General features: G+C 42.4%; 1 protein-coding gene across 4 annotated transcripts in view; it reads right to left on the bottom strand.

The window, feature by feature from the left end:
- CHD6 (chromodomain helicase DNA binding protein 6) overlaps positions 1 to 16963 on the bottom strand; it is a 205940-nt gene extending 188977 nt beyond the window's left edge. For 2 of the 4 annotated variants that reach the window (XM_049650776.1, XM_049650778.1), the window contains exon 1: positions 16792 to 16961. The gene's annotated coding sequence lies outside the window, so the exon portion shown is untranslated. Of the gene's footprint in view, positions 1 to 16791 lie in introns of all 4 variants that reach the window. The other 2 variants (XM_049650774.1, XM_049650777.1) reach the window with 2 other exon arrangements.
- Between the last annotated feature and the right edge of the window lie 1961 nt (positions 16964 to 18924).

Raw genomic sequence — 18924 nt, 5'->3', positions numbered from 1 at the left:
ATCCTAAAATGAAAACTACCTCTGTTCAAGATAAAGTCCCTCCTGGCCTCAGGAGGATGTGCACAGTCAGGTCTGCATTAGCTGCTGGGTTCCACTTCAGAACTCTGCCTTCCGTCTCCGAGGGCCAATTCCCAGCCGGCTGAGAGAGCATGAAGGAGGCCAGCTGGGGAGAAGGACGAGACGCTCGGCCTCACTGCCCTTACAGAGGTTTTCACTTCCATTCCTGAATTCTGCAACTACTGGATCACACTAATCAATACTGAAATATAAGGACACATGACAACTTAGTACAATGCACAGTCCCAAACTGGATTGGAGAACAGGAATAAAAAAAGCTAAAGAACAGGTGAGTGGTAAGATTTAGACACAGACTATATATTGGTTATATGTCAAGTGTCCTGAATGATGTAATTATAATTATGTACCCTTTCTCTCACAATAAAGATGCAAAAGTATTTAAGAGTGAAGTGTCATAATGTCTGTCTGCAAGTAACTCCCAAAGGATATGGCTAAAAACAGAGCACGCACAAACAAGCAAGTGAAAATTTGGCAACAGTAATTGGTGAATCTAGGTAAAGGGGAGATGGGTGTTAATGGTAACATTCCCATAACTTTCTATAGGTTTGATGTTTTTCAAGACACAAATGTCAGGAGGGAGGTATAAATGACATCGACTATATAAAAGTTTTTAATTCCTGTATGTTCTGACTCCCCTCTATTAGAACAGAGAATGAAGAGTTCACACAAAAATGATTCACAGTGGGGGCGCCTGAGTGGCTCAGTCGGGTGAGTGTAGGACTCTTGATTTCAGCTCAGGTCATGATCTCACATGACATCATGCCCCATGTCAGGCTCTGCACTGACAGCGTGGAGCCTGCTTGGGATTCTCTCTCCCTCTCTCTCTGTCCCTTCCCCACTCATGCTCATTTGCTCTCTCTCCCAAAGAAACCATTTTTAAAAAATGATTCACAGCATTTTTAAAAATATTATCCCCACTCAGAAATAAGTGTATTTGGCAAAGAAAAATTATTTCAAATATACTCTATACCACATGGCTAAGTTCCTGAGTTACACAGATTAACAGAATCTAGTGTTAAGGTTCACTTTCCACATGTTGTTGTAGAAGATAAACCTTAACAATACTTTAAGAATACTGGGGTGCCTGGCTGGCTCAGTCGGCAGAGGGGGCAACTCTTGAACTCAGGGTTGTGAGTTTAAGCCCAACATTGGATGTAGAGATTACCTAAAGGCAAACTTACTTATTCACACTAATAAGGAAAGAGAGTATGGATAAACCAAATCCATATGCAGACTAATTGTTTTAATCACTGAATTTTAACTTCCTAAATCTTTAATCAGGACTATGAGGAAGTAGAACAGACCAAAAGGTTTCATTTCCATTCACTCACATCCCTAAAGGAATTTCTATTTAATAACAAAAAGGAAAGAAGCAAAAGAAATAAAATGCCCTGAATACTCAACTATGAGTACCTGAACAAAAGAAAACTAATCAAGGCAAATGTTTATTAAGAATCTACTATGTACAAATCTCTGAAAAGTTCAAAGTACATACAAAGACTGGACTTTGCTCCCCTGGGGGCCACCATTTTGTTGAAAACAGAGAAACTGAAGAAAAATAATGGTTGGCTCAGTCTTCCCTTGTCCCCGTTCCCAATGCCTCAAAGACTTCTCTTCCAGACAGCCTCCTCATTTATTAAACTGCCATCAGGCCTTTCAAACCACAGGTTCTCAAACTTGGGTGGCACACTGCAATCACCTGGGAAGTTATCAAAAATCCAACACCTGGGTCCCTCGAGGATCTAGACAATTGGGTTTTATTGTGTGTGGCCTAGGCATTGGTATTTTCTAGAGCTCTCCAGGTAACATGCAGCAAAATTTGAGCACCACTTGATCTCTACTGCCCAAGTACAGAATATAATCTACTCCCCGGCAATAAAACCTGATGATTCCTCACTGTCCACACAAATCTCAACTCCTTACCATCATTTTCAAAGCCTTTCTTTTTTTTCATTCTTTTTTTTTTTAATGGTTATATTTATTTTTGAGACAGAGAGAGACAGAGCATGAGCGGCAGAGGAGCAGAGAGAGAGGGAGGCATAGAATCCAAAGCAGGCTCCAGGCTCCGAGCTATCAGCACAGAGCCTGACACGGGGCTTGAACTTGTCAACTGCGAGATCATGACCTGAGCCGAAGCTGGACGCTCAACCGACTGAGTCACCCAGGTGCCCCATTTTCAAAGCCTTTCTATATCTCCAAACCTACTTCTCCAGGCCTCATGCCCACCACAAATCCACAGGTCTCCACTACTCCTCCAGCTACACTGAACTTCCCACTCCGCACCACCCCCTCACAGGATACTGTCCATGCATAAAAGGCTTTCCAAACTCACAGACACCAATTCCAGTCTCTGCGATCCAAATCAACTTTCAAGAACCAATTTTAAAGTTTCCTCCTTTCCAAACTCTTAAACAACTTCCCTGAGTAGATGGCTGCCTCCCCTTCTTGCTTCCAACAAAACTTTGGACATTTATCCAATTGTCTAATTTGACATTTATCATGATGTTCGTAGTAGCAGTTTACATTTCTTTCCCTTCTAACAGACTGTGCATTCCTCAAGGGCACAGACCATGTGCATTTATCTTCAAGTTCCTAGTGCCCAGACATGGCTGAAACACAATGCAAGTCCAATAACTGTTTACCAAATGAATGGGTATCACATACTTGTGGGATAAACAATGAACAATTTGAGAAAAGACAAAGGCAGTTCAATATGAAATGCCAAATTAGTTACATGGGCCAAACCTGACTCCAGAAGTGCAGACGGGAAAGAGGGTGCTTCTGGCACTTACAAGGGGGATGGCCCCATGAAGATTCCGGGTCCCGAGCTCAAGTTTCAAAGAAAGGAAATTATCTAGACAGGCTGAGAGCAAAGAGCAGAGAATTATGAGCATGGAAAACAGCACAGATATGGCCCGGTGCACATGAAAAAGCCATTTAGCTCAGCTTCGGGTTTCCTCAAAAGATACCCGAAGAAAAATACTAGAAATGAATCATGTTTTTTCTTATAGAAATCTGTCTCGTTAATCCTCTTCCTAGTCCTTACCACCACTTGATACGTTAGGGTTCTGTATATTCAAACACTCACTATAATACAAGCTCCACAAGAACAAGAACTTCCTTCTGTTTACTGCGGCATCCCCAGGGCTTATATCAATGCCTAGCACATAGTAAATGCTCACTATATATCTGCTGATTGAATGAACATGTTTATTACAGGCCTCTGATCTAATGCTTCCTTTCACCTGGCGATTTCTTCCAGTCTCCACTTCCAAATCCCGTGTATCCTTCCAACACTAATAAAAGCTCCGACTCAAAGTCTTCTCTGATTCCTCACTTCCCCCTTTTCTGAACTCCCAAAGGATACTTTTTATGGGCTACCTTGCAGTAGCACAAGTATCAGCGTACAGGTATTTATGTATATCTTGGCTCCCCTTTATACTATACATTCTTTGAGGGTAAGCTCTAGGTCATTCCCCACCCCACCCCCCAGAGCATAGTGCCATGTAGAGCTGTTCAGCAATTCCTGTTAAATAAAAGGAAAAATTAAATTAAATGTGGCATAAAGCCTTTAATATCTAAATATGAGAAAGATTAAGATCAGTAATGTCTTATCTCTATTCATCTGGGCCCTGCGATACCTGATCCTTTGAAACTATAATATCCAACACTTATGCTTACATGTGCCAGGCATTGTTCCAAGGCTTTATGTAAACGAACTCAATCCTCAAAACAACGAAATGAGATATGTATTGTACAGATGTGGAAACTGAGGAACAGGGAGGTTCACACAGCCAGTGAGTGGCAGAGCAAGGATTCAAACACACAAAAGATGGAATCCCAGAAGGCAGTAAAAGTAGATAACAGACAACAGAAAAGGAATGGAGGTTTCTGTAGTGCAACACTGAGAAAAGTAAATCCTGGTGAGAGACCCTTGGACCTGGAACTTCAGGAGTATCTGTAAGAAGGGATGGAACAGAGAAGTAAACATAAGCTCTGGCAGGACATTATCATGGGCAGAACCCATATTCTATACACAATAGTGGGTACTGAGTTGGTATAGCATAATCAACGGCAGCAAACAACAGTGCTTAAGAATGAAGGGCTCAAAGTGCCTGGGCCACTAGTTCTGCCACACAGGTAAACTGAATTCCTTTGTCTCCATTTCCTCAACTGTAAAATGGGCCAATATCAGTACTCAGCCATGAAGATCAATGATGGTAATACGTGTATATTTACATTATTCAGGATGAGCTTGATTTATGCTGCAATTAAAACTCCATTTAAAAACTTCAGTGGCTTATGGGAATGCAAGCTGGTGCAGCCACTATGGAAAACAGAATGGAGGTTCCTCAAAAAGACTTAAAATAGAACTACCCTATGACCCAGCAATTGCACTACTAGGTATTTATCCAAGGGATACAGGTGTGTGTACTGTTTCAAAGGGACACACGCACCCCCATGTATATAGCAGCACTATCAACAACAGCCAAAGTATGGAAAGAGCCTAAATGTCCATCGATGGATGATTGGATAAAGAAGATGTGGTATATATATACAATGGAGTGTTACTTGGCAATCAAAAAGAATGAAATCTTGCCATTTGCAACTACATGGATGGAACTGGAGGGTATTATGCTGAGTGAAATTAGTCAGAGAAAGACAAATACCATACGACTTCATGCATATGAGGACTTTAAGAGACAAAACAGATGAACATAAGGGAAGGGAAACAAAAATAATATAAAAACAGGGAGGGGGACAAAACAGAAGAGACTCATAGGGGCGCCTGAGTGGCTCAGTCGGTTAAGCGTCCGACTTCGGCTCAGGTCACAATCTCGCGGTCCATGATTTCGAGCCCCGCGTCGGGCTCTGGGCTGATGGCTCAGAGCTTGGAGCCTGCTTCCGATTCTGTGTCTCCCTCTCTCTCTGCCCCTCCCCCGTTCACACTCTGTCTGTCTCTGTCTCAAAAATAAATAAACGTTAAAAAAAAAAATTAAAAAAAAGAGAAGAGACTAATAAATATGGAGAACAAACTGAGGGTTACTGGAGGGGCTGTGGAAGGGGGGATGGGCTAAATGGGTAAGGGGCACTAAGGAATCTACTTCTGAAATCATTTTTGCACTATATGCTAACTAATTCAGATGTAAATTTTAAAAAACAAAAAAGAAAATTTAAAAAAATTCAGTGGTTTAGGGGCGTCTGGGTGGCTCAGTTGGTTAAGCGTCCGACTTCAGCTCAGGTCATGATCTCACAGTCCGTGGGTTCAAGCCCCATATCAGGCTCTGTGCTGACAGCTCAAAGCCTGGAGCCTGCTTCAGATTCTGTTTCCTTCTCCCTCCCCTCCCCCGCTCACGCTCTGTCTCTGTCTCTCAAAAATAAATAAATGTTAAAAAAAAATTTTTTTAGTAAATAAATAACTCAGTGGTTTAAAGCATAGGCTTATTGTTTACACTACATAACCACTGAAGATTTCTTTCAGAAAAAAAGAGGTATTTGCCTAGAAGTGTCTCACATCACTTGTACTCAACTTTCAATATCCAAAGCAAGTCACAGAGCCATGTTCAACTTCAAGGTGATGGAGAAGTACTATTCTACCAGGTACCCAAAAGAAAAACAAAAATAGGGTATCAGTGAACAGCCCTAAGAACCACACCACACAAGAGCCTAGCACCATACCTGGCATACAGTAAGCGTTCAGTGATTGGCAGCTGCTATGATTATCACAATAATTAAGGGGTCTGGGAAAAACCTATTGTAATAATCCTAAATTAAAAAGCTGAATGCGTATGCAGATGTGGGGGAAAAAACGATCATTCACATTATTTGCAATAAAGCAAAGGTAAATTTACAAAGGATTTCACAATGATATCATGGAGGGATATGCCAAAAAGTTTCTAGTAAATAAAAAGTAGTAAACAAGAGTTACCAAAATAGTACCACAAGCCTTTTACCATGATATAAAAGGAAAGGACATGCCAAAATGTTTCTAGTAAATAAGACATAGTAAACAAGAGTTACCAAAATAGTACCACTCATTCCTACTCATTTAAGACATGTAAAGTTTCATTGATATCTTTGTTTTATTTGAGAACATTAAAAAAAATTATTCAGCCTTTCACAAATTCACTTCTAATCTCAGAACCCAACTTCCCCATATTATCCCCATAAGTTCTTAAGGTAATTCTCCCACAGGGGGTTTCAGGACCTTCACCATCAGAGTCAGGGAAAGAGTCCTATTTAGTAAAATGAGAATTGAATTCTAAGCCTGACTTGGCCGTAGACCAGCTCTATGGCCCCACAAAATACTTATATGACTAGAAGTCCATTCTGTCATCCATAAGATGATGAAATTGAACTAGATGGCCTCTAAACTCCCTTCCAAAACTACTCTCCCGCAATCCTGAGAAGCCAGAAAGAGGCTTTGGTTTAGAGGAATCTAGTTGAGATGCTGAATTATGTAAGACCTGATAATGCATAAAGCTTAAACTAGAAATAACTCCACAAGCACAGCTCTGATGGTAGCAACAAAGCTTAGTTCAAGAGTGAGCACAGGGGCAAGTCAGAGCACCCAGGGAGAGCCCTACTAGCATGAAGTGCTGCGCTAGAGTGGAAAAGGGTGGGCAGAGTACGACTAGTATGTGTAAATAAGGAGACTGGTATTTGTCCATGGCTTATGAAATCAGTCTTTTAGTAACATGTCATACCACATTCCAGTCACAGCTCTAGGAACCAGTGACAGTGATGGAAACAAACTGGAAGCAAAGAACCTGCGAACATTTTAAACTTAACATCTGTCAACTATCAGATCTCAGTACCAACAGACTGGATTTTTCAATTCCAAAGCAGCAGTCCAAATATATACCTAGAGATTAAGAACTTGAAACTCTTTGGAGAAAGTCAGACAAAAGTGCCCAAAGCACCATGTTACAAGATGTTGAGCCACACCAATCAGCGATACTCGTGTCATTTTCAGCTACACAGAAGCCCCTGCCGAGACAACCTACCAGGACATCTTCACTCGCTGAGAATATAAGACCATCCCTACAACAAAATGGGAAATGGTGCCTTTTAATGAACACCAATGGAAGATAACACAACATTACTTCATGCCATAAACAAAGTAACTGACACTGTTGCATTGACAATTTTGTGATTCCTGCAGCCCTATCCACCATCTTTAAGGAACCCACCCACTCTAAGTGTATCAACACTCTGAGTGTATCAACATGGAATACCCTTTACTGTCTTTTATGCTTCAAAAGTCATTGCCTATATGACTAACAATCTCCTGCCTGAAAACCTAAAACCTGGCAAATATATTTAATAAAATTATGGTCCTATTAGAAAAGACTCACTGTGTGTGGACAGCATTTCAAAAAGCTATGATTCTACATGTGCATCTTCATTTACTTTTACAGCTACGTTTCCTTCCACTTGTCAATCCGAAAACAATCTCCAATACTGCAACGGATACTGATCAATATATTAGAGTCAATGCTATCCTTGACTTTTAGGAGTTTAAATATGAAGTACAAGTAGATGGAGAAAGAGCCAGAGAAGCATATACAACTCTGTATGAGTAAAGGAAATGTTTTACCAATCAATTTTTAAATGTATTGGAAGGGGACAGAGTATAAGGTTCAACCTTTCAAAGGATCCTTGGTGGATATTATTAAAAACAAAGATTACCTTTATAAAATGAAAAACTATCCTCTAAGTAACCAAAAATACTCTCCATATGAAAAAAAATCTCCATTAACTAGTCTAACGTAATGAGAACTCTCCATAACTGGTGCTTTATAATGAGAACTAGAAAAATACAATGTTGCACTTAAAAGCTTAAATCTTTATATGAAAGAAAAAAGCCTAAGAAGTCATATTGCAAGACATTATGCATGTTAGTCACAGCCATGAAGGATCACAAGGCCTCACTAAAACAGCTACCCTGCTGTTTTCAAAACCTTTGTGACACGGATCTAAATTTATTTTCTGACCCTACTATTTTCTTAACATCAAGTCAACTTTTAGATAAAAAGAGGTAAATATAAATGGGCAAACAGTGCCAACTTTTATTATATGATTGGCTTAGTCTCATTTGAAGTCTAAAGGATAGTCTTGTCCTATATTCTAATTTCTAAAGGAATGGAAAAAATCCACTTCTGCCCCCCCCCCCAAGACTGGGGGACTCTAAAGGATCTAAACCTGTGCTGTCAAATGCCAGTGCCACTAGCCGTATGTGGCTATTTAAATTAACTAATATTAAATAAAATGTAAAATTCTATGCCTCAGTCATACTAGCCACCTTTTAAGGGCTCAAAAGCCACGTGAAGAGTGGGTCTCACATATATAAGACATTTTTCATCATAGCACAAACTTATACTGGACAGTGCTGATTTAGCACAAAGTTTCTTTTTTTTAATTTTACAATAAAGTTTCTTAGATTTAAATGTGCCCCAAAATCATTAGTACAGCTCGTTAAAACAAAGATTACTTGGTCCCTACCCCAGGTAGTTTATTTCAGTCAGTCTGGTAAGTGGCCCCAAAATGTGGGCCATTTCTAAACAAGCTGCAAGAGAATGGTCATGTTACCTATCACCTTGAGTACTGCTCCCTATGGTTAAGAACTTTTTGTTTTTTCCCAATTTATCATAGACTTAATTCTTTTATAAAACACCAGAAAAATGAATTATCAGGAAAAAAATTTTTTTAAACAAAGACTACTATAAACTTACATTTTTTTATTATCAGACTCAACAGACAAATCATTTTTCTAAAAAATGCTGTAAAAACATCTAAATGCTTCAAGTTCTGTACTTAACTTGGTCGCAGTCAGGTAACAAACAACCCATAGACCTGCACAGATCTGTGGACTAACACTGATCTAGATCTAGATCTAGCTCTGATCTAAAAGAACTTATTTCACATTTTTACAATTATCTTTTGGGAGCTGGTCATTAATGATCTCTTTCATATCCTCTATTATTTCCTCACCATAGTTTTACAACTCAAGGTAAAAATGCTAATTCTATTAAGCAGAATATCGAGTCCCTTAAAAACAATGCTATAAAGGGCTAACTAAGAGAAGCAATCTGGGGCACCTGTGTGGCTCAGTAGGTTAAGGGTACAACTCTTGGGGCGCCTGGGTGGCGCAGTCGGTTAAGCGTCCGACTTCAGCCAGGTCACGATCTCGCGGTCCGTGAGTTCGAGCCCCGCGTCAGACTCTGGGCTGATGGCTCGGAGCCTGGAGCCTGTTTCCGATTCTGTGTCTCCCTCTCTCTCTGCCCCTCCCCCGTTCACGCTCTGTCTCTCTCTGTCCCAAAAATAAATAAAAAACGTTGAAAAAAAAAAATTAAAAAAAAAAAAAGGGTACAACTCTTGATTTCGGCTTAGGTCATGATCTCAGGGTTCATGGGTCAAAGACCCACAACAGGTTCTTCACTGACAGCTCTGAGCCTGCTCAGGATTCTCTCTCCCTCCCTCTCTGCCCCTCCCCCACTCACATACTCTATTTTTCTCTCTTGCAAAATAAATAAACTTTATTTTTTTTTTAATTTTTTTTTTTAACGTTTATTTATTTTTGAGACAGAGAGAGACAGAGCATGAACGGGGAGGGTCACAGAGAGAGGGAGACACAGGATCTGAAGCAGGCTCCAGGCTCTGAGCTGTCAGCACAGAGCCCAACGCGGGGCTCGAACCCACGGACTGTGAGATCATGACCTGAGCTGAAGTCGGACGCTTAAGTGACCGAGCCACCCAGGCGCCCCACAAAATAAATAAACTTTAAAAAAAAAAGCAATCTGATGGTGTTACTGTTTATAATGTGATCTGATTCTGCCACATGGTCAATAAGGATGATGCCTTGCCTTCTTCAGGCTAACCTACAGTTGAATTTAGACTGCTACCTTTAAAAGAGTCCTTTAGGCGGAAATATACAAATGAACATTAATAAAGTCTTTGTGTTAAATTATTTAAAATTTCTTTCAGTAAATAAAATCTATGATTTGGACCTAGCTTACTGGACATAACCTTTCAAAGAATTTTTTTTAAGTTTATTTATTTTGAGAGGGGGAAGGGCAGAGGGAGAGAGAGAGAATCCCAAGCAGACTCTGCACTGTCAGCGCAGAGCCTTATGTGGGGCTCAAACCCACAAACGCCGAGGTCATGACCTGAGCCAAAATCAAGAGTCGAACGCTTAAGCAAATGAGACACCCAGGCACCCTTCAAAGAATTTCTTAGAATACTGATGGTTTCCTTGAACCCAAAGTAAATAGTCCAAGTCAACTTCTTTACTCATGTACACTTAGAGAAGGAACAAATCAAACAGAATCCCCTCACAGGAGTCAATGCCCTTCACGGAACTGCCTCAAGCTTAAGGTGTTTTCCTCAATATATATATCAAACCAAAGAAATGGATTTTTCTTCTAGTCAACTTCTGGTCTGGCCCAACAAATGAACTTCTCTAAGAAAACTTCCAGAATTTCTCAAGTTTGGCCATTTCCTAGAGACTACTTTTAGAATTTTGTTGTCGCTCTAAATATTGTTTTACCAATTTGCTTCATTTTTTCTTAAGCAAATTATAAAATAAGGCTCTGAGAATTTTAACATTTCATCCTCTTGCCTATAGTAACATCTGGTTTAACAGAACTCAACATATATGCATGTTATCTGCAAAATAAGCTCACATGTTCAACCAGAAATTAAGAAAAATTCCACTTGAAATTAACAACATTGACAGAAAAGTTGCAAGGTATCACATACAAAGTCTGGGGAATATGAAAACGGAGGGGTTATTTTTTAATTGTTCCTCTTAACCCCTTTTTCCTCCTAACATATTGAATGAAGCAGTAACTGAATGAGTAAGTAGTATTCAAAGCAAGAAAATGTCAGGAGCTTTTGCCATGGCCACCCCTCCAGTCCCATCTGAAGAGGCACATGGCTGCAGCAGAGAGGCCAAGGACCCTCTAAGACTGTTTTGCAATTGCCCTCACGCCTCCTGCTTGAACCTTTACTCTTTTATCAGGCTGCAGGGGAAAGGGTGTGGAACAGCTTCCCAAGTATAAAAATAAGGCAGGGAAGAATTCCAGGGATAACCTTTGCCTGGATGCTGCCCGGAGTGATTCAGAAGTACTTCACCAAGCCCAAGCCAACTAATTCAGACTGAAATCGCAATACCTCCTGAAGGGCAAAAAAAGCCCAACAAAGTCAGCCTCCTGGAAAAGATTTTGCTCATACAAAACAACTAGTTTTGAAATGACCTAAATCAATGATCCTTAATATTGTTTTTGCATGTGGATAGGAAGAGACAGAGGGGAAAAGGGGGGATGGGAAAACATGGGGGTACAGGAAGGGAAGGTGGGAGTCACAGATGCCTTCAAGAATTATGAAAGGAATGGATTCACTGCCCATAAAAGTGCACACACAAACAAAATTTTGCAAACTATTTTGGAGAGTTCACAGACCAAAGAGTCTCTAGGGGTCCATGAATCCCAGGATAAAAAGCCTCAACCTAAACAGGTAGGAACTAAAGACCAAGGTTACCACAGTAATTAGACCTTCTTTTAACCTGAAGCCTGACCTTTTATGTAAAAACAATCTTACAATTAAAAAATATAGAGATTTCTGAGCACCTGGGTGGCTCAGTCGGTTAAGTGTCCGACTCTTGGTTTCAGCTCAGGTCATGACCTCATGGCTCGTAAGTTCGAGCCCCACATCCGGCTCTGCACTGGCAGCATGGAGGCTGCTTGGGATTCTCTCTCTGCCCCTTCCTTCCTCACTCTCTCTCTCTCTCTCTCAAAATAAAGAAAAATCTTAAAATATATATATAGAGAGAGAAAGATTCCAAAAATAAAATACTTTGGTCACATAATGTAGAACAAATTTTTAAATATATTTAAAATTTACTGATAAAATAATATATTTAATCCATAAAAAAGATCAGTGAATACTCCCTACAAAAATCTTTAATTAACAAAGGAGTAGAAAAAGAGAAATCTCCCTTTACTTATTTAGAAAATTCGAATCCAACTTGTTTCAATTCATGTCCTGAAGTTATCTTAAAATTCTACTTCCTAATTTTCCTGAAATTTTCATATACTATCTTAGTAGGTTAAGTTCTGAAATAACTAGCGGATAAAAGCATCATGGCAATCTATTGAAATATCATGGTTTTTTCCTTGCTAAAAATTTAAGTCCTTCGTTATGACTATAGAAAGAAAAGGTACATCAACTGAAAAAAATGATTCCTCAAAACAGGAACTATTTATGTCATATACATTACCAAAGATTCTAAAAGTCTCGACGGCAAACGACATAAAAAGTAAGTACATGAGTATGTAAAGAATCACTATTACAAACTATAAAAACCAACTAATAGGGGTACTACAAGCAAAAAGAAATGCTTTTCTCTGGATTTTATGCAAATAATTCAGTTCAGAAATGGGAACAGGGATGGATATTTTAAAATAACTCCATTTTACTACCTTCAGGACTTTTATGGAAGTAACAGAATTTCTCAAGAGGGTATCAACGCCTCCACAAAATGAACTAAAGAAAAGAACATTTTGGCAAGGAAAAAGTGACTGCATTCTCCCTCTGCACTTCATGGTTATTAGTACCAGGCTAGGGTGAACTCTTAAGTGCCCTACAAGGACCTCTCCTACACTTTGGAGACAAGGACGGTAAAGGGTACCTTACTGTATTCTAATTTGCTTTTTCAGTGACACATTCTTGAAATGAAGTAGTAAAAATGAGTGAGTGCATAGAACAACTTGTTAGTTGACTTAGCCCCATACCACTAAAACATGACAGCACATTCCAGCTTTTAAAGAAATCTTTAGAGGCTGGTTGGTGAAAAGAATATGTGCTTTGAGTCCAGATGATCTGGGTTCAAATTCTGGCTCCAACATTTACTAGTTTTATTGCCTTTATATACTAGCTTCATAAGTTACTTCATCTTTCTGAGCTTCCATCCATCCTCATGGAATGGCCATGAAAATGGAGACATTTTTTCATCTCTGCAGCCCCAGTGCCTGGCTAAGTGCTGAACACACACCAGGTATTCAACGTTAGTGCTTCCTGCACGCTTCACAAGTATGTCACGTTCTATTGGGGAAAAAAAAAAACAAAACAAAAAAACACAACACAAAACACCAAACCTGTTCTCTAGGAAACAGATAGCTAAGCCCTACCTATTATTTTATCTATTTCAAAGAGTTTTCAATGTAATAACTTGGTACAGGGGAATGCAGGCAATTCCATGGAATTCACTGCAGCTTTTCATCTGAATTAAACTAAAGCTTTGTATGAGGAATGGAAGTATAAAGTGAAACACTAAATATTTATTAAAAATAAAGCTATTTCCAGGGTGCTTGGTTGGCTCCATTGGTAGGGCATGCGACTCTTCATCTCAGGGTTGTGAGTTCAAACCCCACTCTGGGTATGTAGATTACTTTAAAAAAATAAAATCTTGGGGCACCTGGGTGGCTCGGTTGGTTAAGCATCCGACTTCAGCTTCAGGTCATAATCTTGTGGTTTGTGAGTTCGAGCCCTGCATCGGGCTCTCTGCTGACAGCTCAGAGCCTGGAGCTTGTTGCGGATTCTGTGTCTCCCTCTCTCTCTGTCCCTCCCCCGTTCTCTGTCTCTCTCAAAAATAAACATTAAAGACATTTTTTAAATCAAATCAAATCTTTAGGGGTGCCTAGGTGGCACAGTCAGTTGAGTGTCCAACTTCAGCTCAGGTCATGATCTCACAGTTGGTGGGTTTGAGCCCCAAGTAGGGCTTTATGCCGATAGCACAAAGCCTGCTTCAGATTCTGTCTCCCTCTCTCTCTGCCCCTCCTCCACTTATGCTCTCTCTCTCTCAAAAATAAACATTAAAAAAAAAAAATCTTAAAAATAAAATAAAATCTTTAAATAAATAAAACTATTTCTAACCTTGTTATCCTGGGGGGGATAAAAGGGAGTGAAAACACAGTCTCCTCGGTTGACTTAGATATTGTCATTGTCAAATACCAAAAATCTTTTTGCAGGTAGAATCCTCGAACCCTCTAACCTGTTCAAAAGGGTCCAGCCATTACCAATACAACTCCATTCAGCCATTACCAATACAAAGCCTTTCCATGAAAGCTGAAAAACATAGGCCCCTACAGTGAGAATCAAGCCTGAGAGTGAGGAACCCTTTTTCCTCACGGTTTAACACAAGAAGACATAACCACAACCTCTGCTTGGGGCAAAGCCATGTTTCCAAGAAAACCGAAACACTTGTTTGAAACTTCTATAACTCAAAGAGATCTCTAAGACACAGTGGTCCAAGCGTCTATTGTTTCTGACAAGTTTTCTGTAACATAATGGCAAAAATCACAAATGAGATCTGGTTTCTAAAGAGACAAGATTCTGCTTGAGATCTTTGGTATTTGAAATAGTTATAAGAAAAGTAAATCCATAAATATAAAAAACTAACTGCTAAAGGATCTTCCAGAAATACAGTAGTGTTACTTATGGCTCTCCCATTTCACTCCAAACTGGTCTTTCAACTTCTTGTGTGGTTGGCAAAAAGTAACACACTGATGAGTTCAGAGAACTTCCAACTATATCAATAAATTATAAAAATAATCATAAAAATAGAGAATATTAAAAAGTTGTGGTATAAGTGATCACACTGAAAAACCATGCATGCTGTTAACAACAGAAAAACTAACTATAAAAAGGCAAGAAAGAACTGCAGGATAAAAGATGTGACTCCAGGCAGACTGATACCACGATGAGACACAACTAACTTCACAAGAGACTGAGATTTATTTTGCCCATGACCAGACTACAGCAAGAACAGTATCATATTCTAGTTACTATAAAGGAGATTCCAAAGTTAGCAAAAAGGAAAAAAAAAAAAATTGTAAAGGTTAACTCTTAATAGTCCATTAATGAAGAAAAAGGTTTTAATAATCCTTCATAATTCATCAAGGAGATCTGCCCTGGGACAAAAAGAAGTCCAAAATTAATCATTTTACCACTCCCCATTTTCCCAGGCCTTGGGTTACAGTCACGCATTGCTTATATGAAACCACCTGTTCCGGCTGGCATAAACCATGTTACTTGAATATTCATGCCTAATCATTTTTCATACATAGATCTCAAACCTTCTTTGTACTGTCCTAGAGCCACAAAGTTCACAAAAACTATCTCCCGGAGGTTGTCAACTTGATCTACCAATTCAGCTTATCAACCAACTACCATGCCATGCACAGTCAATAACTACAGATGTCCAGTAAGAAAGACAGTTCACAATCAGCCTTGAGAGCATAGAACTGTGGTCCCTACCAGGACTTTTCTAAGTACCACAAGCATGCCCCATAAAGTATGCCGAAATTTGGGGCCTAATGGGATTGTATTCCAATACGCCATCTGAGAAACAATAACTGAATCTCGGGCAGTATTGCACACACTTTGAAAATTACAAAAATTTTTAAATGTGTATCTTCTCTGTTCATGGATCTGTTACAGCAGAAATAAGCAGTTCTGACGGGGTGGGGAAGAAGGTACATACAACAGTTCCAGGGATGCCTGGAGATGCCAAGGATTCAGTGGAAACCTCGGCCAGATTACTAATGGTCCATAAATCCTAATTTGGAGAACACGGGCCTACAAGTTGAAAATTGAATTATATTGCCTTATTAGATCCCACACTACCGAAACCACAGTCATATCAGTCATAACTGGTACTAGGAATACTTTATGTACACAAATATAAGTGCCTGCTTATGTATTTTTAATTGGATCAAATAAAACTGAAGCTGAAAACAAACTCAAATTTCAATTATCTCACTAGTGAGGGGATTTCCTAACAGAGTCTTTTTAAAAACCAAGTAGCTGCCAACCCTCTGCACATCTGACAAGCATGTCTCTGGAAATTTGGGAGCAAAAGACGCCGTTACTTCTCAACAGTGAAGGAAATACCCTAGAGGGGACAGATTCCTCTTTTTTTTTTTTTTTTTTTTTTTTTTTAAAGCTCAAACATGCAATCTAATAATGCACAAAACTTGGCTGCGGGGTTGCTGGACACCTCCAGGGTTCCAATTTTCGGGGCGAGTGCGCGCTAGTGCGTAAGAAGGGGGCGGAGGGGGAGCGCGCTCCGAGGACGCGCCGGGGCCCCCGCCCCCTCCCGGAGCAGCAGCCTGGCACCAGCCCACCCTCCTCCACCCCTGCAAACAGACGCAGGACGCCAATAGAGCAACTTCTCCGCGGGGGCGGCAGTGGAATAGCGGTCACCCCCGCCGCGCGCGGCGCTGCCCTGCCCGCCCGCCCGGGGGTCCCTCCACGGCCCGCCCCGGGGGGGGGCCTCCGCACGCCCCGCCCCCGCCCGCCAGGCTCGGGGCCGGGGGCTGCCCGGACCCCCGCCCCTCTGCGCCGCCCGCAGCGGCGCACTCCCAAGGACGGCCGCCCGGCCCGAGCGCGGCCTGAGCGCGAGCGGGAGCGGCGTGCGGCAGAGGCCGGCTCCTCTCCTCAGGCCTCAGGCCGCCGCCTCCCCTCCGCCAGGCCGCCCGCCGCCGGCCCCACTCGGACCCCGGCCGGGCCTCGGCGCCGCCGCAGCCCCTCATCCCGGCTCCATTCATAGGGGCACCCTAGCCCGGCCAGCGGGGCGGGGCCAGGGACCTGCGGACAAGGCCGGCCAGCGAAGGCCCGGGAGGAAAATAAAAAGTTAAGAGAAGAACTTACCTAAAATGGCTCCTGCAGCAGCCAAAATACAAACAGCTATTATTTGGTGAAGTTTAGCTCAGACACCCTGCAAGGACACCCTAACCCAGCTCAGGCCCGCCTTCTCTGCCACGCCATTGGGCTTTGCCGGCCCAAAACACAGAGTCATTGGTCAGCCTGGCTGCCGCTCAGTCGGAAGCCCATTTCAAGCTTGCTTGCAGGGGCGAGTGATGGGCTCGCTCCATTGTGCTCGTATTTGCATGGATGTGATCGCGGCGATGATTGGCCGGCGCCGGGGCCGCCCCGCCCTCTGCCTCGCGCCCCCCGCCTTGGAGACGCCGCTGCGCGCGGCCCCGCCCCCCGGGACTGAGCGGCGGGGCCACGGGGGCGGGGCGGGGCTGGGGTCCTGCGGGCCGAGGGGGCGGGGCGGGGTCCTGCACGCGGCACTCCGCAGGCAGGGGGCGGGAACCTGGAGCACGCGGGCGAGGAGGGGGTTCTGCCCGCAGGTGGAGGTCTCACAGGTAGCTGGCCGGCGGGCTGACAGACGCTGGGCTGGCGTCTCCCAGGGTGGGAGAGGATGTGGCTGGGGTCCCGCGACAGAGAGGGATTCCGCTTGGACCGCGATCCCGCAGACAGAAGCGAAGAGAGGCGAGGGTCCCGCAGGTCAGGAAAAGATTCCGAGAAACCAAGCGAAGAGTCAAGGAGCTCCATCCTGTGTCTCCAGCCGCATCTCCTGCCGCTCCGCCTGACTCCTGGCATTCTTGGCACACGACGGGCTTCTTCCCAAGGTCCCCCTACTCCCCGGGAGTTTTCATCCCCAGGGATCCTGCGGCGCCTTGGATATACCTCCGAAAAATCAGGTGTTGAGCTATGGTATATTTATGTTCAGGCCTATTTCCCCCATTATCCTTGTAGCATCCTCAAGGACAGGGCCCAGCATATTGCAGAGATTCAACTAATTGTTTAATATTTTTTAATTCGTTAGCAGCTAATTTTTGCACATCCACTAAATGCCAGGCATTGATCTAAGACAGGGGATACAGCGGTCAATAGGACAAAGGCCTGGCTCTTGTGGAATAGGCATGCTAAGGGGAAAGGAAGACAATAAATAAATACCAGGGGCATGTAGTGGAAAATGCTGTGAAGAAAATATATGGAGCGAGGGAGGGAGAGTTATCCACCTGCCTGGCTAAATTCCATTACTGGCCTTCTTCCCACCCAGTGATAGTCACCTGTCCCTCTCACTCCCTGCCTGCCCCCTGATGGGTGTTTCCTTAGCACCCACTAAAAAAAATAAAAGGTTGGATTCTGACTGTAGAGGCTCATTTTATCTCAAAGTAGGAATGGTCTGAGTCCTGGTGATTCCAAGAACAGTTTGTTGGGTACATTTAAGATGAACATGGCTTGACTTTGTCAGGAGTAGCTGTAATGATGCAGCCAAGCCTTACCGCACCCCCAGAGAGAGGATATTTTTAGTTTCTTTGAAGCCTCAGTGTTCCTATGGTTTTCATCCTATGACCCTAACTCCTTTCTGAGGACCACTTCTTGACTTCTTGGCAGACGCCAGAGGTTTTTCCAGTTTGGAAATACAGAGATAGCAGCCCCCTGACCCCTGTCTACCTCACTTGTGCACATTTCTCTCATTTGACTCAAGACTGGCCAAGATGCCTCATGATCCTTCCTTCCTCCTCTTTATTCCTTCCTTAAAAAAATATTTATTAAGCACCAACTAACTGTGTTCCAGGTGTTGTCCTAGACACAAAGGCAGACAACATCCCTGTCCTCAGGGAGCTCATAATCTAGCTGGGATCAAGATGGAGATTTACGCATTGATCCTGAGGGTCTCCAACCTGTCAAGCTTTTGGTAAGCAAGTAGACAGCTGCTCGTTCCCCATGCCTCACAGGGACAGTGGGCTTGCCCTCCTGAACAAGCTGCTGCAGAAGCTGAGGCAGGACCAGGTAATTGGTAGGCACAACCTCTTTAGTCCAACACAGGATCAAAGGGTCTAAAACTCTCAAGAATGCTCAAGGGGCTCAGGACTGTGCACTTTAGTTTCTCGAAAGGGGCTGGGAAGAGAGTTATATCAGAGACAGACCGTGAATCCTACATGGGAATCAAGTGGCCCTCCCTTTGCAAAATCATGCCCCTCGCTC

Source organism: Panthera uncia (genome assembly GCF_023721935.1).
Source record: "Panthera uncia isolate 11264 chromosome A3 unlocalized genomic scaffold, Puncia_PCG_1.0 HiC_scaffold_11, whole genome shotgun sequence".
NCBI classification, from domain to species: Eukaryota; Metazoa; Chordata; class Mammalia; order Carnivora; family Felidae; genus Panthera; species Panthera uncia.
Note: the sequence above shows the minus strand (reverse complement) of the source record. Positions and strands in the feature narration are given on the sequence as shown.